Source organism: Zootoca vivipara, chromosome 6, assembly GCF_965207765.1.
Source record: "Zootoca vivipara chromosome 6, rZooViv2.hap1.1, whole genome shotgun sequence".
Classification (NCBI taxonomy): domain Eukaryota; kingdom Metazoa; phylum Chordata; class Lepidosauria; order Squamata; family Lacertidae; genus Zootoca; species Zootoca vivipara.
Window position 1 is genome coordinate 454,164 of NC_142589.1, and position 15,988 is coordinate 470,151.

Below are 15,988 nucleotides of genomic sequence, written 5' to 3' on the forward strand. Positions count from 1 at the left end.
GGATTCAACCCCCAGCACCCGGGACAGTCTTCCTGCCCAAAGTGCCAGGAGAGCCACTACCACGCAGTGTAGACCATAATGAGCTAGAGATGGACCAGTGGCCTGGCTCCATTGGAGGCAGATTCCTACGCTGCTCTGTGAGGATCCCACCCCTCACTGCTTTAACATCAGAGGCTCTCCCTGTGCTTCTCCACAAACAGGAGAAAAAACCTCCAGAGTCCAAATTGGACTTGTCTCCAGAGTACCTCAGGTGTTGCGTTCGAAACCTATGGCCACCAGTGGGAAGTCCCTCCCATGGACCCCTACTGCTACAGTGTGCCTCTCCCTTAGGCAACTATGTGGCTCCTTCAGCTTCGCTAACCAGCCCTTTGTATGACAGGAGAAAAAGCAAACAGTTTCCTCTTCCCCAGGAAAGCTTTGTTCTCCCCTCTTTGTCACACCTCTGAAGATACTGAGACACTGCCGAGTCAGTGAATGTTTAAGCACATTTAACTTTATTATTTAACTTATAAACATGAATTTCTTTGGTTCTTAAAAGCACATATCTTCTTTTTATTTAACACAGATTTCTTAATACAGCTCCTGCATCCCTCTTTAACACTCCACTCTCCCCAACTCCCCAACCGCCCACTCCCAACTGCCAACCACCTAACTGACCAAACCGCTCCTCTCTCCTTTTAAACTGGGAACAGTCCCGCCCCCATCAGAATGTTATGTCAGTCAGGCTGGAGGTGGATTAACTCTTTTCCAGCCAGGTAGGCAGATTCCTACGCTGCTCCACTATTGTTTCTACCATATCGGGAGAAAACAACTCGTCCTGCTGCAGATCGCTGAGCTTTAGTCCCTGAAGCAGTTGTGCAGAGGGCAGTGTGCACCCTGTTGATGGTGATGGGAGTGTAATTGCAACAACTGGAAAAGGCAGCCACCGGGCACCACCGCCTGCCTTCTTCAGCTCCTGCCTGTTTGAGGCAGGCAGGATTCTGCATCTATATAGCACCTTGTATTAGAGAGTCCTGGCTGAGTGCTACGTCAGCGTCGCACTGAATTAGAGTCAGGAAAGCAATATTCTGGAGAGGCAAGGGGAGCAGGGGACAGAGAGAGGCTGCTGCAACAGGCAGGGGGGGGCAGACGTGTCGCAAACCACTCAGGCAGCCTGGTGCCCTCTGGGGGTATTGGACTATGACTCCCACCAACTCCAGCTAAGCATAGTTTGCTCCAGTTGCTGCTGGGAAATTGTCCTGCAGCACAAGCCTTCCTGAGGTTCACAGGAGCTGTGCAAGAGTGTGGCAGAAGGAACAGGGAGCCCAGCTGGACCTGTTTTCAGGCCTGGTCAAGCCTCTGGATGTGCACAAATCAGGAGGGGAGGCATTTCCTGTCACAGAGAATGAGACACATCATCTCATTCCCTGCTGGCTGCCTGCAAGTCAAACGACTGCTAAAGGCCCAGCTGCAGAGGGTGGCTCAAAAGCCAGAGAGAAAACCAGCCATGAAGGAGTGGGAGGAGGAGGCAGCGCTGAGAACCGGGGAAACATCCTGTGCAAATTAATGTGCCAGAGTTGGTGAAGTGCTGGCATCACAAGCTGGTTTCACTTCCAAGAGTGTGTTTCTACTTCACCAACCTGGAGCTCACCTAATATTTGGGGCTACAACTCCCATCCTAACAGGGCTGGGGCTGGTAGGAGCTGTGGTTCAAAACATTTGGAGGGCAGCAGGCTGGCGCAGGCTGCCCCAAGGCAAACTGAGCTGATGGTGTTGGGGAGCTCCTCCATGCCCATCTGCTGGAGAGTCAATGCTGCTGGCCTGTGTGAGGACCTAAGAGGAGGGAGGGCTCCCTGTCCATGGACTGCTGTCCCTGCAAGGCCTCCTGGCGCTGACTTTGCCATCTTTCCGGTGTTAAGTCATAATGTTCTTCTTCTTGCAAACATCTGCTGGGATGGTTATTTTGCACCTTTTTAGCTGATTATCCCTAATGTTTTGTCTGCTAGGATAATGTGGCTCTGGTATCATGGTACTGCTTAGAATGCTTTATATTATTGTTTAATTTTTGTACATTTTAATCTGCTGCAAGATGATTTGAGTTTCTTTTGAAATAGATGTTTAAGTCATTTAATAAACAAAGTGAAACTTTAATGAACTCTGGATCATGCTGCCCGATTCCAGCCTGCCAGACGGGTATCCTCCTTCTAATCCATGACTGGGCTCTGAATGGGCCTTTTGCATCACCTGCTACTCTGAGATCCTTTTTTAATTAGAGATGTGAGGAAGTTGGCATGGAACCTTGCTCCCTGCTCCCTCCTTTGCTGGTCTGTGTCAGAGGAAGCACATTAGCTCCAGCCTCCCACATTCCCCCCCCCATTTTTTTTTAGCCCAAACTGTCTTGGCTGACTCCTGGGATGGCTCCTGGGATGTCAGAAGCTTTCTTTGCCCTAAGTATACCCACCTCTCAATTCCAGGCAGCCATCAACATCAAAGCTGGCTCAGTTCATGGGGCCAAGGAGGCACCTCCCCAACCATGCGCTCTTTTGAGATTCAGATTGTTCTGAACTTCAGCACCCAGAGGCACCAGAATCAATCAGCACAAGCCAATCTAAACTGCATCCAGGAGCAACTGTGCCCAAGGCATTGCTCTCTATGTGCATTTGTAAATAAGCATGCCAAGCTTCCTTTCTTCAAACCTGCATTAAGGTTATACATTTGCTTCTGGAAATGGAGCTTATTTCTGGCCATAAAGGCATGAGTATTCTGCTTCTCCAGCTGAGCAGGACAGTGCTCTTGCTCAGAGGAATGGTAATAATCAGATCCTGAGCATATCTCCTGAGCAGATCTTGGCTCCCACCCTCTTAACTCCGTCCACTTTCCTCTGGATCACTATTCCCCAACCTGGTAACCTCTAGATGCTTTATATCTCTCATAGACTCAACACCATCTGTCCATATTTGTTGGAGCTGTGGATTAAAACACCTGGAGGTCCTTAGGCTGGGGGAGGCTGCTGTCAGGTGTTTCTTAACTCCAACCACATGAAAGCTGGTTCCTAATAGGTATGCAAGTCCCAACAGAACTTGCTTCCCAATGCACATTGTGCAGGGTCTGGATGCAAGGCTACTAGAATGGGAAACTGTCTGGTCTGACTGGGGAAGGACCATAGCTCAGCAGTGGAGTATGTGCCTTGCATGCAGAAGCTCTCAGGTTCAATTCCCAATGGCATCTCCAGGTGGGGAAATTCTGAAGAGCTGCTGCCAGGCAGTGTTGACAATACTGAGCAAGATGGACCAGAGGCCTGACTCACTAAAAGGGCTCATGCATCCATGGGCGTAGCCAGGATTTTGTTGTGGGGAGGAGGGCAGTGTTACTTTGAGGCTCTAGTCTGGGTTCACATTTGCACAGCAGCAAATTCCCCCTGGATTTTGCCTCACGTTGTTTATGGGGAGGGCAGTGCCCCATAACCCTTTGTCCAATCTCTTTGACTGGGAGTTTTCCCTCTACCACACAGGCCCCTGTGCATGCTGCTGCCTCAGCATTTCCATTGCCTTTGTTGCATATGATCATCCAGCTTTGCCTGTATAAACAGAGGCTTCCTCTCCCCTCGCCGGGGTGCCTGGCAGTGTGTAATCTTGGCCTTGGCGGTGGTGACTGGGGCTGGAGTTCACTGACGCAGATCTGGGCTATTGCAGGGTATGGAGAGTGCCTGGTTATGACAACGCCTCTCCTCTGAAAGACGTATCTTTGCTTGCTGGCCTGTCATCATCCGTTGTCATCCCATGAGAATTAGGATCAGGAGTTAAGTACTGAGGATCCAGCACGTCAGATAGGGATGCCAACAGTTGATGTTCCCCAGCTAACTTTTAACAAATTAAAAATTAAGGTCATTGATTCATATGGAGTTCTCCAAGAACTCAGATGTGAAATTGTTGATCTCCTGGGTGAGGGGAATATGCAGCCTGTCACTAAGGATGGTGAAAGCTCCACATAAACTGTAAAGAGATCCAAACAGGATTTCTCCAGAGTCTGACTGAACAGAGAACAAAAAGTCAAATGAGGTTCAGGGAAAGGAAACACACAAATGGGGCAAAGAAATCTCTATGCACACCTTCTGGACAGGAGATCTTGCTCTTGAGGCTAGCGCAGAGGGTGGCCAGGGCCGGCTCAGCTATTGGGAAGAGTGAGGCAGCAGCAGTTGGGAGGCAAGCAGCAGTGACAGCTGTGTTGACCATGCACACATCATGGGTAAAAGGTAAAGGTAAAGGGACCCCTGACCATTAGGTCCAGTCGTGACCGACTCTGGAGTTGCGGCGCTCATCTCGCATTATTGGCCGAGGGAGCCGGCGTACAGCTTCCAGGTCTTGTGGCCAGCATGACAAAGCTGCTTCTGGCAAACCAGAGCAGCACATGGAAACGCCGTTTACCTTCCCACTGTAGCGGTACCTAATTATCCACTTGCACTTTGACGTGCTTTCGAACTGCTAGGTTGGCAGGAGCTGGGACCAAGCAACGGGAGCTCACCCTATCACAGGGATTCGAACCGCCGACCTTCTGATCAGCAAGCCCTAGGCTCAGTGGTTTAACCCACAGAGCCACCTGGGTCCCTTATACATCATGGGTACTAGCCACAATAGCTATATTCTATGTCAGTGTGCTAAGCTAAATTGAAAGGGATAGGAGCAAGGCAAGAGGAAAAGTTGGCAACTCTATAACAACCAATGGAGCGGCACCGGAGTTCCTTTTACATGGAGCATTACGTTTTGTGGATGTGTCAATCACAAGTGGAGCAGATGGATGAGCCTCAGTATGGGGTGGGAGAGACCAGGGCAAACAATTTACACACCCACACCCATTTGCTACACTCCTAATGGGGAGGAAAACAGCCAGCAGATCAATCCCATCCCAATCTGCTTCCTAATCTACACTCTCCTTCCTTTTCACCCAAAGGGAAATTAATTAATCAGGCCTGCATCTGTTCCACACCCACCCTCTGCTGAACAATGCAAGCGCTTGGGTCTCTCTGCCTATCCCACCCACACAGGCAGTTTCCCGCTGAGCAGATCTCCAAACAGGAACTCATTCATCAGAAGCTCAGGACCTCATGTGGAACTTCGAAGCTTGCACTCCCACAATCATTCACAACTTCTCTCTCCATCCATCTGGTGCCTGCTAGTACCCCAGTCCTCTTCCATTCACACACAGCACACAATGGTTCCCAGCTTCTCCTTCTATTTCTTAATCAGCCCGGTTTCAGTGCTATAGGGTGCAAACTAACATGCAGAAATTAGGCATATGAAACATTGCCCATCATTTATCACCATGTGTGGGGAAAAGAGGTTTTTTTTATAGAACAACTATTTTTATTCATTTTTCAGAAACCAACACAACACAAATGGGGAGTGCAGAGGCCAGTTCCAGTGAAGAGTTTACATCTGGCATGAAAAAATTTCCATGAGAACCTCTCTGCCTGAATCTATGTTGCTTAGTGGGTGAATCAGATATAAAATTTGACCAAACTACATAATATTTCTCCGTGTTCTGACTTCTCCTGTGTGCACAAAGTTGCCAAGTCAGTTTGTCCATGAGCACAAAACTCCAAAGTTGTTGGTGCCAAGTTATTGTCAGACTGGCATCCACACTTCTCCAAGCATTTGCTGTCATAGGCCTTGCAGCAACCATCAGATGGGTTATCAGACCTTCAGGAACCAAATCCTAATTTTCAAAGTTAAAAATGAGGAAAAGGGTCATTTTGGGGTTTGGGTCTTTTTTTAGGGGAGGGGGGGTTGGCAGCCAGCCAGCCATACTGATTCTCAGCCATTTTTGGTGCCCCCCCATCCGGCCGGATCCCAACAGCCAGTCAGCATTCCACAGCCACTGAGAATGTTCAGTCCTTGTTACTGGGCTGCCTTACGAGGTTATTCATTTAATTAAAACATTTGTGTCCCACACTTCAGCCAAAAAGGTTCTCAAAACAGCTAACATACAATCTGTTAAAACAAGGCAGTCTCTGCCCACAGGGTTACAATCTAGAAAACACAACACACAAGGGAAAAGGGACAAGGAGGGAAGGTGGGGGTGGGAAACATGCAGGCACCCCTTTTTAAACAGCAGTTCCTATAATGTGCAGCTTGAATGGAAGCAGTTCAGGGGCAGTTCTCGATGGAGCTGCTCTTCCAGCAAAGCTGGTGGAATCTGCCCTGCTTCCCATGTCTCCCACTAAGGCAGCCTGACGGAACCCCTTTGGTGTCCCCCATCTCACCCAAGGGTTATTTATTTATTCAGATACTTCTGCAAACTTCAGGAATTCACCAAAACGGCTCATGCCTCCTTATTGTGCTTTGATGATGCTTTTCTGGCCTTATAAGCACTGGCACTCATTCCTGTACAACGTAAATAGAGGGAATCATCAATAATCAATAATCAGTACTGAGAGAGAGAGAGAGAGAGAGAGAGAGAGAGAGAGAGAGAGAGCGCCCACTTTATAATTTAGAAAGAATTCTAGGTGGCATATGATGAAAATAAATAGCAACAAGCTACTGACAACAGAAAAACATTATTATTATTATTATTATTATTATTATTATTATTATTATTATTATTATTTCTCTAATTTATCTGTGGGTCTTTTTATTGAAGGGGTGGAATAAACATTTTCTAAACAATGTGATCATTAATTTGCTAAGTAGAGGTCTGTGTGTGTGTGTGTGTGTGTGTGTGTGTGTGTGTGTGTGTGTGTTTAAAGCAGAAGAATTTCATTTATTAAATACTAAATGTCTAGGCTTTTTTTAAGGTCTTATCCTAGCACTTAAAAGTCATTGGGTTATACAATACTTAACTCAGAGTGTTGTTGTTTAGTTGTTTAGTTGTGTCTGACTCTTCGTGACCCCCTGGACCAGAGCACGCCAGGCACTCCTGTCTTCCACTGCCTCCCGCAGTTTGGTCAAACTCATGTTCGTAGCTTCGAGAACACTGTCCAACCATCTCATCCTCTGTCGTCCCCTTCTCCTAGTGCCCTCCATCTTTCCCAACATCAGGGTCTTTTCCAGGGACTCTTCTCGTAGACCCACTGAAATTTATGGCCATGGCTACCTTAGGTCCATTAATCTCAATGGGTCACTCTGACTAAATGTTAGTTGGTTGTAACCCATTCAAGCGAGGAGGTCAGGATCCCTGAGGAGATCCTCATTGCAGACTATGGGTGGTAGTCAACAAAGCTTTACTCAGAGAAGATGCATTAAATAAAATGAACATGACTACCGGTAAGTTAGTTTCGGTTGGTCTACTACTCCAATAAAACTCCATTGACTCCCACCCTGTGGGTGTTGCTGCTGCTGCAAGGAAGGTTCTCTAAAGGGGCCCCTGAAGAAGGCAGGGGAAGCGGCTCAGGAGGCCACCTTTAGATCCTGAATCCCTCCCCCAGCTAGATAACAAATAACAATGAATTAGCATGTAGGCACCCACACATTTTAGTCCCCAAAGCACTTCTTCACGCATCATCACCGGATGTTGTTGGACTCCAACTCCCATCAGCTCCAGTCACCATGTCCAATAGTTAAGGCTGCTGGGAGTTAGAGGCTCAGCAGCAGCAAGAGGGACACAGGTACCCCCATCCCTGATTTGCAACAACCCTGTAAGGTGGGCCATGCTGAGAAAGAGTTAACTTTAACAACGTAAGTTAGCAGGAGCCTTTTGTGCATGTTAGCACTGACAGCTGTCAACAATGTGTGCAGATCCACTAATGGTTAAAGGTAGGAGAGCAGCAGGCAACTAAAAAATTGGCATCCTGATCGATTGAGATGAGATGCAAACTGGGACCCCTTTGTCTCACACTTTCAGGGAAAACTTCGCCTGTTTCCTCCAGTTAAGCTGTCATTAAGCATCTGGGAGCAGGGCAGAGGCATGGGAGGGGGGATGGCTAATAGTAAAGGTGGAAAATACCAACCTTCTGAATTCTGTTGTGTTGCTCAGTCTAATCTGAGCTCCCAGTTCACCTCTGCTCACTGTGCTGTTCATGGTGGATCACATCATAAATATGCTTCTTTTCTCTCTCCACTACGGTAGATACTTACTGGGTGCCTGAGGCTGCTCAGGTTAGTCACAAGTCACTGCTCCTTTTCTAAAAGTAATTTGCAATCCCATCTGAGCCCCATCGGCCAGACCTCGCTCTCCCTGGAAGGAGCTGCTGACCCTTCCTTGGCTGGGGCTATAATTAGCCAAGCCCAGAAGTGGTGTAAAAACCTGCAATTGGAGAGAGCCCTCAGGTGGGATCACACCTGAGCCAGAACAAGGGCAAAGGAGGTGGTTTGAAAAAGGGTTCCTTTTCCGGCTAATACCCCAAAGGACAGGATCACACTTTAAAATGACCTTAACAGATTAGACAACTGGGCCAGAGCAAACAAGATGAATTTTAACAAGGAGAAATGTAAGGTACTACACTTGGGCAGAAAAAAATGAAAGGCACAAATACAGGATGGGTGACACCTGGCTTGAGAGCAGTACATGTGAAAAGGATCTAGGAGTCCTGGTAGACCACACACTTGACATGAGTCAGCAGTGTGATGTAGCAGCTAAAAAAGCCAGTGCAATTCTGGGCTGCATCAATAGGAGTATAGCGTCTAGATCAAGGGAAGTAATAGTACCACTGTATTCTGGAGTACTCACCTGGAGTACTGTGTCCAGTTCTGGGCACCACAGTTCAAGAAGGATACTGACAAGCTGGAACGTGTCCAGAGGAGGGCAACCAAAATGGTCAAAGGCCTGGAAACAATGTCTTATGAGGAACGGCTTAGGGAGCTGGGTATGTTTAGCCTGGAGAAGAGAAGGTTATGGGGTGATATGATAGCCATGTTCAAATATATAAAAGGATGTCATATGGAAGAGGGTGAAAGGTTGTTTTCTGCTGCTCCAGAGAAGCGGACATAGAGCAATGGATTCAAGTTACAAGAAAGAAGATTCCACCTAAACATTAGGAAGAACTTCCTGACAGTAAGAGCTGTTCGACAGTGGAATTTGCTGCCAAGGAGTGTGGTGGAGTCTCCTTCTTTGGAGGACTTTAAGCGGAGGCTTGACAGCCATCTGTCAGGAATGTTTTGATGGTTGGACTGGATGGCCCTTGTGGTCTCTTCCAACTCTATGATTCAAACTGGGGCGAATCACCAAGTTATTTTATGTAACCTGATCCTAGCTGTTGATTCAGCATATAGCCCCACTGGAAGGCTGGAATGACATGCGGTGGTGGGAACTTTATATTGTTTTTATACCAGTTTTAACTATCATTGTTCCCCCACCCTGACAAAAAAAAAAACACCTCTGGGGAATTATAGATTGCTCTGGGTCCTGATCATTTCTGTTTACTGAGAAATCTTTAGTTACAGGTAGATAGCCGTGTTGGTCTGAAGCAGTCAAAACAAAAAACAAAAAACTCCTTCCAGTACCACCTTAGAGACCAACTAAATTTGTCATTGGTAAGCTCATACCAATGACAAACTTAGTTGGCCTCTAAGGTGCTACTGGAAGGAATTATATTTTTTGGATAAATCTTTAGCTCTCCTCCCAGAACATTTCCCTGGGGGATAAAGCGTTCCTTTTGAACCAGTTTCACTCCGTGGCGTAGATGTGCCCCCCTATGTCTGAAGTCGGGGAGCAGGAAAAGGGGCAGAGGTGACACAAGACTGCAGCCTTTCCCAAACTGGTGCCTTCCAGGTGTTCTGGACTATAACTCCCAACACCCCAGCCAGCACTGCTTGAGTGGGACTTCTCTAGCAATAGTTCTGTCATTTACAATTTTGTTCCTTACAGAGGATAACATTGCTGCTGCTGGCAATGCTCTGGCATTGCATCCATTCATGTTGGTGGGGATTGTGCAGGATACCTTATTAGTTATGCATCATCTGCGAGCTGGAGAAGTTGGAGAACAGCCTTTACCAAAGGTGTCATGGGCTTTGAAGAAACTCTTTCTCGGGACGCAAGGGAGAAACGTGCTAAGAGGAAGGAACGCTTGGCAAATCCACATCGTGATCAACTCCCGCCTGGAAACCAATGTCCCCACTGTGGAAGGACGTGTGGATCCAGAATTGGCCTCCACAGTCACTTATGGACCCATTGTTAAAACCGTGTTTATGGAAGACAATCTTACTCGGCCATGAGTGATCGCCGAAGAAGAAGAAGAAGAATGTTAAATATTGGGAGAGGAAGGCAACATTTTGATTTTTCCTCTAAGCTGCCAACGTCTCTCAATGGTGGGGCAAAGCATGGGCACACTAGTCCCTCGCCATGGGACCCTTGCTCATGAGCTCTGCCTTGGCCTGTTTGATGGTGTGAATCTTCCCACAGTATAGGCTGAATTGTGTCTTGGTATGGTCAGGGTTTCCCAGACTTCTGATAAGCTGAGGACACACTGTTCCCCCCCCCAATTAGAAGTAGGGGGACACAAATAATTCTTTCACTTTGGGGGCGGGGAAAGGTTGACTTCTATAAAGGCTAAGAGTCAAGAACTGCACTGCACTTCTTCCTTCCATGAGCTGGTCCCTTGTGTGTGTGCATGAGGACCAAATAAGGACCATTTAATTAAGGCAATTATTTCACTTGCCTTAAGGAAGGGGTGTTTCTTACAGAAATGGCCAGTGCATGGGGGCTCAATCTACATCAGAACATTGACATGGGGGCAGAGGAGCCTTAGCCCTTCCCCTGCTGCAGTCCCAATCCAGATCAGTCCTCCCTGCCTACAATTTGCATGAGGGGAGAAATGCCCATTTGTTCCAGCTGCATATTTTTATGGAGGGCACCGATTTGAGTCTAGAGTGCAGTGGAGGCAATGAGCTAAAGTTCCGCTGCCTCCTCACATCACAGTCCCAGTCCAGATCAGGTCACTTGTGCAGGCTATTTCTATAAGGAAAATCTTGCAGGATTTTCTGTGCATGTGACAGCAATAATGTCACATGAACTTGGCCACTGATTTGGGAGTGCTGCCCAGAGCAGCAACTCATTCAGATGCAATGGGCAGCCTTCTTCAAGGATGGCTAATTGGGCTTCATCTGTGCAATGGAAGTGATGGAATGAACTAAGCATTTGCACCTGATGCGGAGAGGTGCAGAGTTATCCGTTCCCAGTGGCAACTATTTGAAGACATGGTAGCCAGGATGCTGAATCATGCAGAGATAAGTAGGCAGCCTCTTCTGCAGGTTTGCTCTTTGGGCTGAGGCACACTTTGGGAATTAATGATCTATCTGGTTAAGAGAAGCCATTTCACTTTTGCTAGGTGATACATGGAACAATCTCAGACTGTGAAGGTTTGTTTGAAAAGGGTGTGTGCTCCCCGCTCCCCCCATGAAAAATTTATCTGCAAGGAAACCGTATTTGTGGTGCAAAATGTCAAAAACTGCAGCTGTCCAGAAGCCCCACCCATAGCGGGAGGGAGAACGCAGCTGAAGCAACAGATGGTCTCTGACAATAGTTCAACGGCAACAGGGAAGGGAGGGGAACAGGGGGGGCACAATCTGACTTTGGAAATCAAAGTTTATTTGTGGAGAGGCATAAAAAGGGTCTGTGCTAATACAACAGCTGAAACACGGCAGCTTCTCTCGATGTGATGGAATCCCTGCGTAAATCCATATTCACCAAGAATCATCCTGTCCACCCTCCAGTTGTGGCTTCAGGTCAGCTGTGTGTGTGTGTGTGTGTGTGTGTGTGTGTGTGTGTGTGTGTGTGTGTGTGTCTGTGTGTGTGGACTGAGTGCTGGACTTTGATCCAGGAGACACGGGCTCAAATCTCTGCTTACCCTTTATCATCCTAGAGCCAGGTTGAAATTGATGGTGCTCTCTGGAGAAATGGCAGGATAAATAGTAATAAAAAGAAAACGCTCAAAACTATCCCTCTTATTTTAGACTACCATACTGTATGTCTGTCCCAAATAGATACTACCCCAGTTCTTCAACAATGACAATTATTTCACATGCATTGGAATAGTCTCTCATCACACACCTACAAAAATATGTGCTGGAAAAGTGACATATATATTTATATAAAAAGAATCCATCAGTCACTCATATAGGGTGGGGCCCATAACTCTATGGTAAGAGCGTCCCTGCCTCTCCGACTCTGGTCTGAAAACCCTCTCAGTGTGGACAATTCTGAGCTAGATGGACCAAAGGCTCCAAGACTGTATAAAGCAACTTCCTATGTTCCGAAATACGTTAGTTACCACAGAATCAGTGTTAAGTGACCTGGAGTTACTGCACTGAGTAGGTACACTTCTGAGTTGATGGAAAGACACAGCTGTAGCAGAGAGAGAATAACAACGGTGGATGTTTATAGAGCATTTTTTGAGTGTTTCACTCTCCTCCCCCCACCTCTCACACTTACACTCACAGCAGGAGGGGGCAAAATGGAAGGAGGAGGAGGAGGGAACTTTCAGACTGGGTTAAGTTTCATGTGCTTGACCGCCATTCCAAACTGCAACACCTTTGTTACACAACTGGGCATTCCCAGATTCCCTTGCCTTTTGCTTCCACTCAGTGATATTGGTGCCTGGAAACCCTGCTCCAGCCAGCCCTTTATTAAAGGTCAGACACCATTATATATGGTTTAAATATATTGTTTGTCCTCACAGCATAAACAAGTGAATAAGGGTGCTTTCTAGGTTGAAAAGATGCCACTCTCTTGCAGAGGGGCCCTTTGGCAACAAACTGCACTTTTTTGTGGCAATTCTCAGCAATAGCAATGTGTCCCTTTCCACCAAAACAAGTCTTTGTTTCCACATTTACTCTTTGCAATAAATAGAAATATGCACCTTGTTCTTACTTGTGTGACAATCAACCGCACCCTGGGATTTCCCAGTTCTGTTGAAACCAGGGATCTGCTTCAGCTGCCAGGTATTGTTCCCCCCTCGCCTCTCCCAGTTCGCCAGCCTCTCTCCAGGGACTGGAGGGCCTGAGGTGAAGGAGCATCTCAAACAGGATGTGTGCAAGAAAGGCAGCAACTGCAAGAAGGGCAAGTCATGAGCAAACAGCACTTTCTTCATCCCTTTGACTGGCCCAAGGTCTGCACAGAGTTAAAAGAGTGTGGTTGGTTTTTTTGTTGTTTTTTGTTTTGTTTAAAGAATCCTGGCCATTTTCTGCCTCTTAACCAGAATCTGCTGCCTGCCTTAAGCAGAAGTGTGCATGCACATGAAAGCTCATACCAATGACAAACTTAGTTGGTCTCTAAGGTGCTACTGGAAGGAATTTTTATTTTATTTCCCTTTGACAGAGTTCTCCCAACACCTCCTGTTATCAGTTTGGCAACCCGCCCACAGCCATCTGGCCAGTCCCAACACACCCTGCAGGAAGGCTGGCCAAGTTGCTTCCAAGGCCATTTCCCACTTAGCAATTTGCAGATTTTGAGCACCCTTCACAGTGACAGGCAGGCGGGTGTCACCCACAGGCTACCATCCAGAGGGAAGTTCTCTTGCATTCTTTGCAGACTGTCTCTCATTAGGGTGATCATTCACACATTGACAGAAAAAGAGGAAACACATCACCAAGAGGAGGAGAAAAGAAGAGGCAGTTTTGCATACAATTTGCATATGCTAATTTATCTGTACCACTTTAGCTTACTGTTGAGTAGAAATACACCTCAGGCTTCCAAAATGTTTTTGGGAACAGCTCAGAGAAGGTAGGGTGTGCATTCAGAGTGTGGCCATTGCTTTTGGACGTGTTGGGATGCAACTCAGCTTGTTGCAGGGTTTGCAAGGGGTTAAAGCAGAGAAAGAAGGGAACCTCCAAGATTCCCAATCTGTCTCACTATCCTTTGATCTCTGTGCTCACCTTTCCACTGATGTTAGGCTGATATTCTTAGAGTTGTTGACCTAGGATCCTGCTTCCCCTTTCTTCATGCTCTTAATTCTGGAGCTGATGGAGAGAGGACATATTTGGGCAAGTCTCTGCTGAGTGCAAGAGGCAAGCACAACTCTCCGCATCTCCAGCTTAGTTGGCTAGAATGAGGAACTCTTTCCCATCCAAGTATGTGTTTCCTAAAATAAACCTAAGCTTTCTTATTTTCTGTGAGTGAAGGCAACCAAGGTAAGCCTGCTCTCCCAGCAAGGATTCAACACATAGTCAGCTTCAAGCTGTGGGCTAACTCTGCCAAGTTAAACAAGTGCCACCAATATTTTTTTGCTGCCTGATGCAAAGAACCCTTCCCCATGCAAGCACCATTAATTAAAAAAAAGCTTGCTGCACCATTCAGCAATTCCTTTCTGCATTCATCTATCACCCTAAATGTAACTACGGTATATCTGTATAGAGGTTTAGGGGAGGGGCAGTGCCTCTGGTGGGGGCACATTGTGCTCCTTCTGCCATGGTTTGTACACTTTGGTCCCTACCGTGTATTCAGCTCTCATCTGTGGCTCTTAGAAGCTGCCAGCAGGTGACAGCAGCCACACCCCAGGGAATGGCGTCCACTGGCTGGCTAAACCAGGTGAGGGGAGCTGATGGGTTTCAGACCCTCTGTGAGCTAGGGACTTCCCCTGCATGCAAAGACAGGTTCGGGTAAATTGAGCAGACAGGACCAAGAGTGGGTTCAACGGCCAAGAAGGAGGTTATTGCACTTGATGTAGAGGGAAATGAGGGGCAGATGGGTAAGGTAGCCCTTCTAGAAGTAAAACTCTGATCCTAAATCTTCATTGCCTTGCAGCTATATTTATTCCTAAGAAAGTAGTAAAAACAGGCATCCCCAAACTCTGGCCCTCCAGATGTTTTGGACGACAATTCCCATCTTCCCCGACCACTGGTCCTGTTAGCTAGGGATCATGGGAGTTGTAGGCCAAAACATCTGGAGGGCCGCAGTTTGGGGATGCCTGCAGTAAACCGTGAGGAAAAATTTGTAGCCGCTGCCTTGTGAGAAGTAAACCCTACACAAATCTGGGGTGGCGTCCCCTCATCTCCTTCCAGCAACTCCTGCAGCCAAGCTGGTGCCAAACATATGGCTGTAATTTCCTTTGAACCACATCAGCAAGCCTGTTTTGTCATCTGAGCAGTCCATACACACTGCCCAAGCTTGCATCCTGGAGAGGTCACTTTGGTGCTCCTAAAAATGCAACAAAAACAACACAGAAGGCAGCAGTCACAAGTTACCATTCTCTGCAGCCACAGCAGGTGCTGTGATTCTCCAGTGCTTTGACTTCACACCCAGAGACTTCACTCCCTTGTCTCTTGAGTACAGATTGGTATTTGTACTTTGTTTGCATTTGTATCATTTTTATATTTTTGTAAGCTGCCTTGTGAAAAGATTTGCTAATAGGCAGGGTATATATCTGCGAAATAAATGTTTAAAAGCCCACCGCTTGAGTCAGCTTCTGCACCTTGCTGCAAGGTATGGCTGCCTGTGGGTGCAGTGAGGGACTCACTGAAAAAGGCAAAGGGAGAGCCTGCCTTGTGGCAACCCACAGCCTTTCCCCCAATATCTTTTCTGGCCCTCCTTGACCCTAGAAGAGCACCTCCCACCCTGGAAGTGGATATTTACATTGCAGTTGGGACACTGACCCAGCGGCGTACCGAGCCTCTCCGTCACCCGGGGTGGCAACCCGCTCCGTCGTGACGCATGCGTCGTGATGTAACATTGCTACGTCATGACGCATGCGCTATGGAGCGGTTTGCTGCGCATGTGCGCTACCGAGTGGTTTGCCGCCACTCCAGCGCCCGGATCATCGGATCCCGATCCTAGAGTGGCGGTGCTGCGGCGGCAAACCGCTCTAGCATTCGGATCCAAGGATCTGGGTGCTGGAGCAGCAGTGGTGGCGGCAAACCGCTCCGTAGCGCTTTTGCTCCCTCCTGCTCAGGCGGAGTGGTGAGGGGCGGGCCAGAAAGCCCCTCCCTGGCCTGCCCCTCACCGCTCTGCCTGAGCAGGAAGAACCAAAGGGCACCGGCCGACGCAGCCACTCTGTTGAGTGGCATGTGAAGCAGCCAGCAACATTGGGGTCACCGCCGTGGTAGCAGCAGCCGTCATCAGTGGGGAGGAGGCGCTGAAGTGGCGC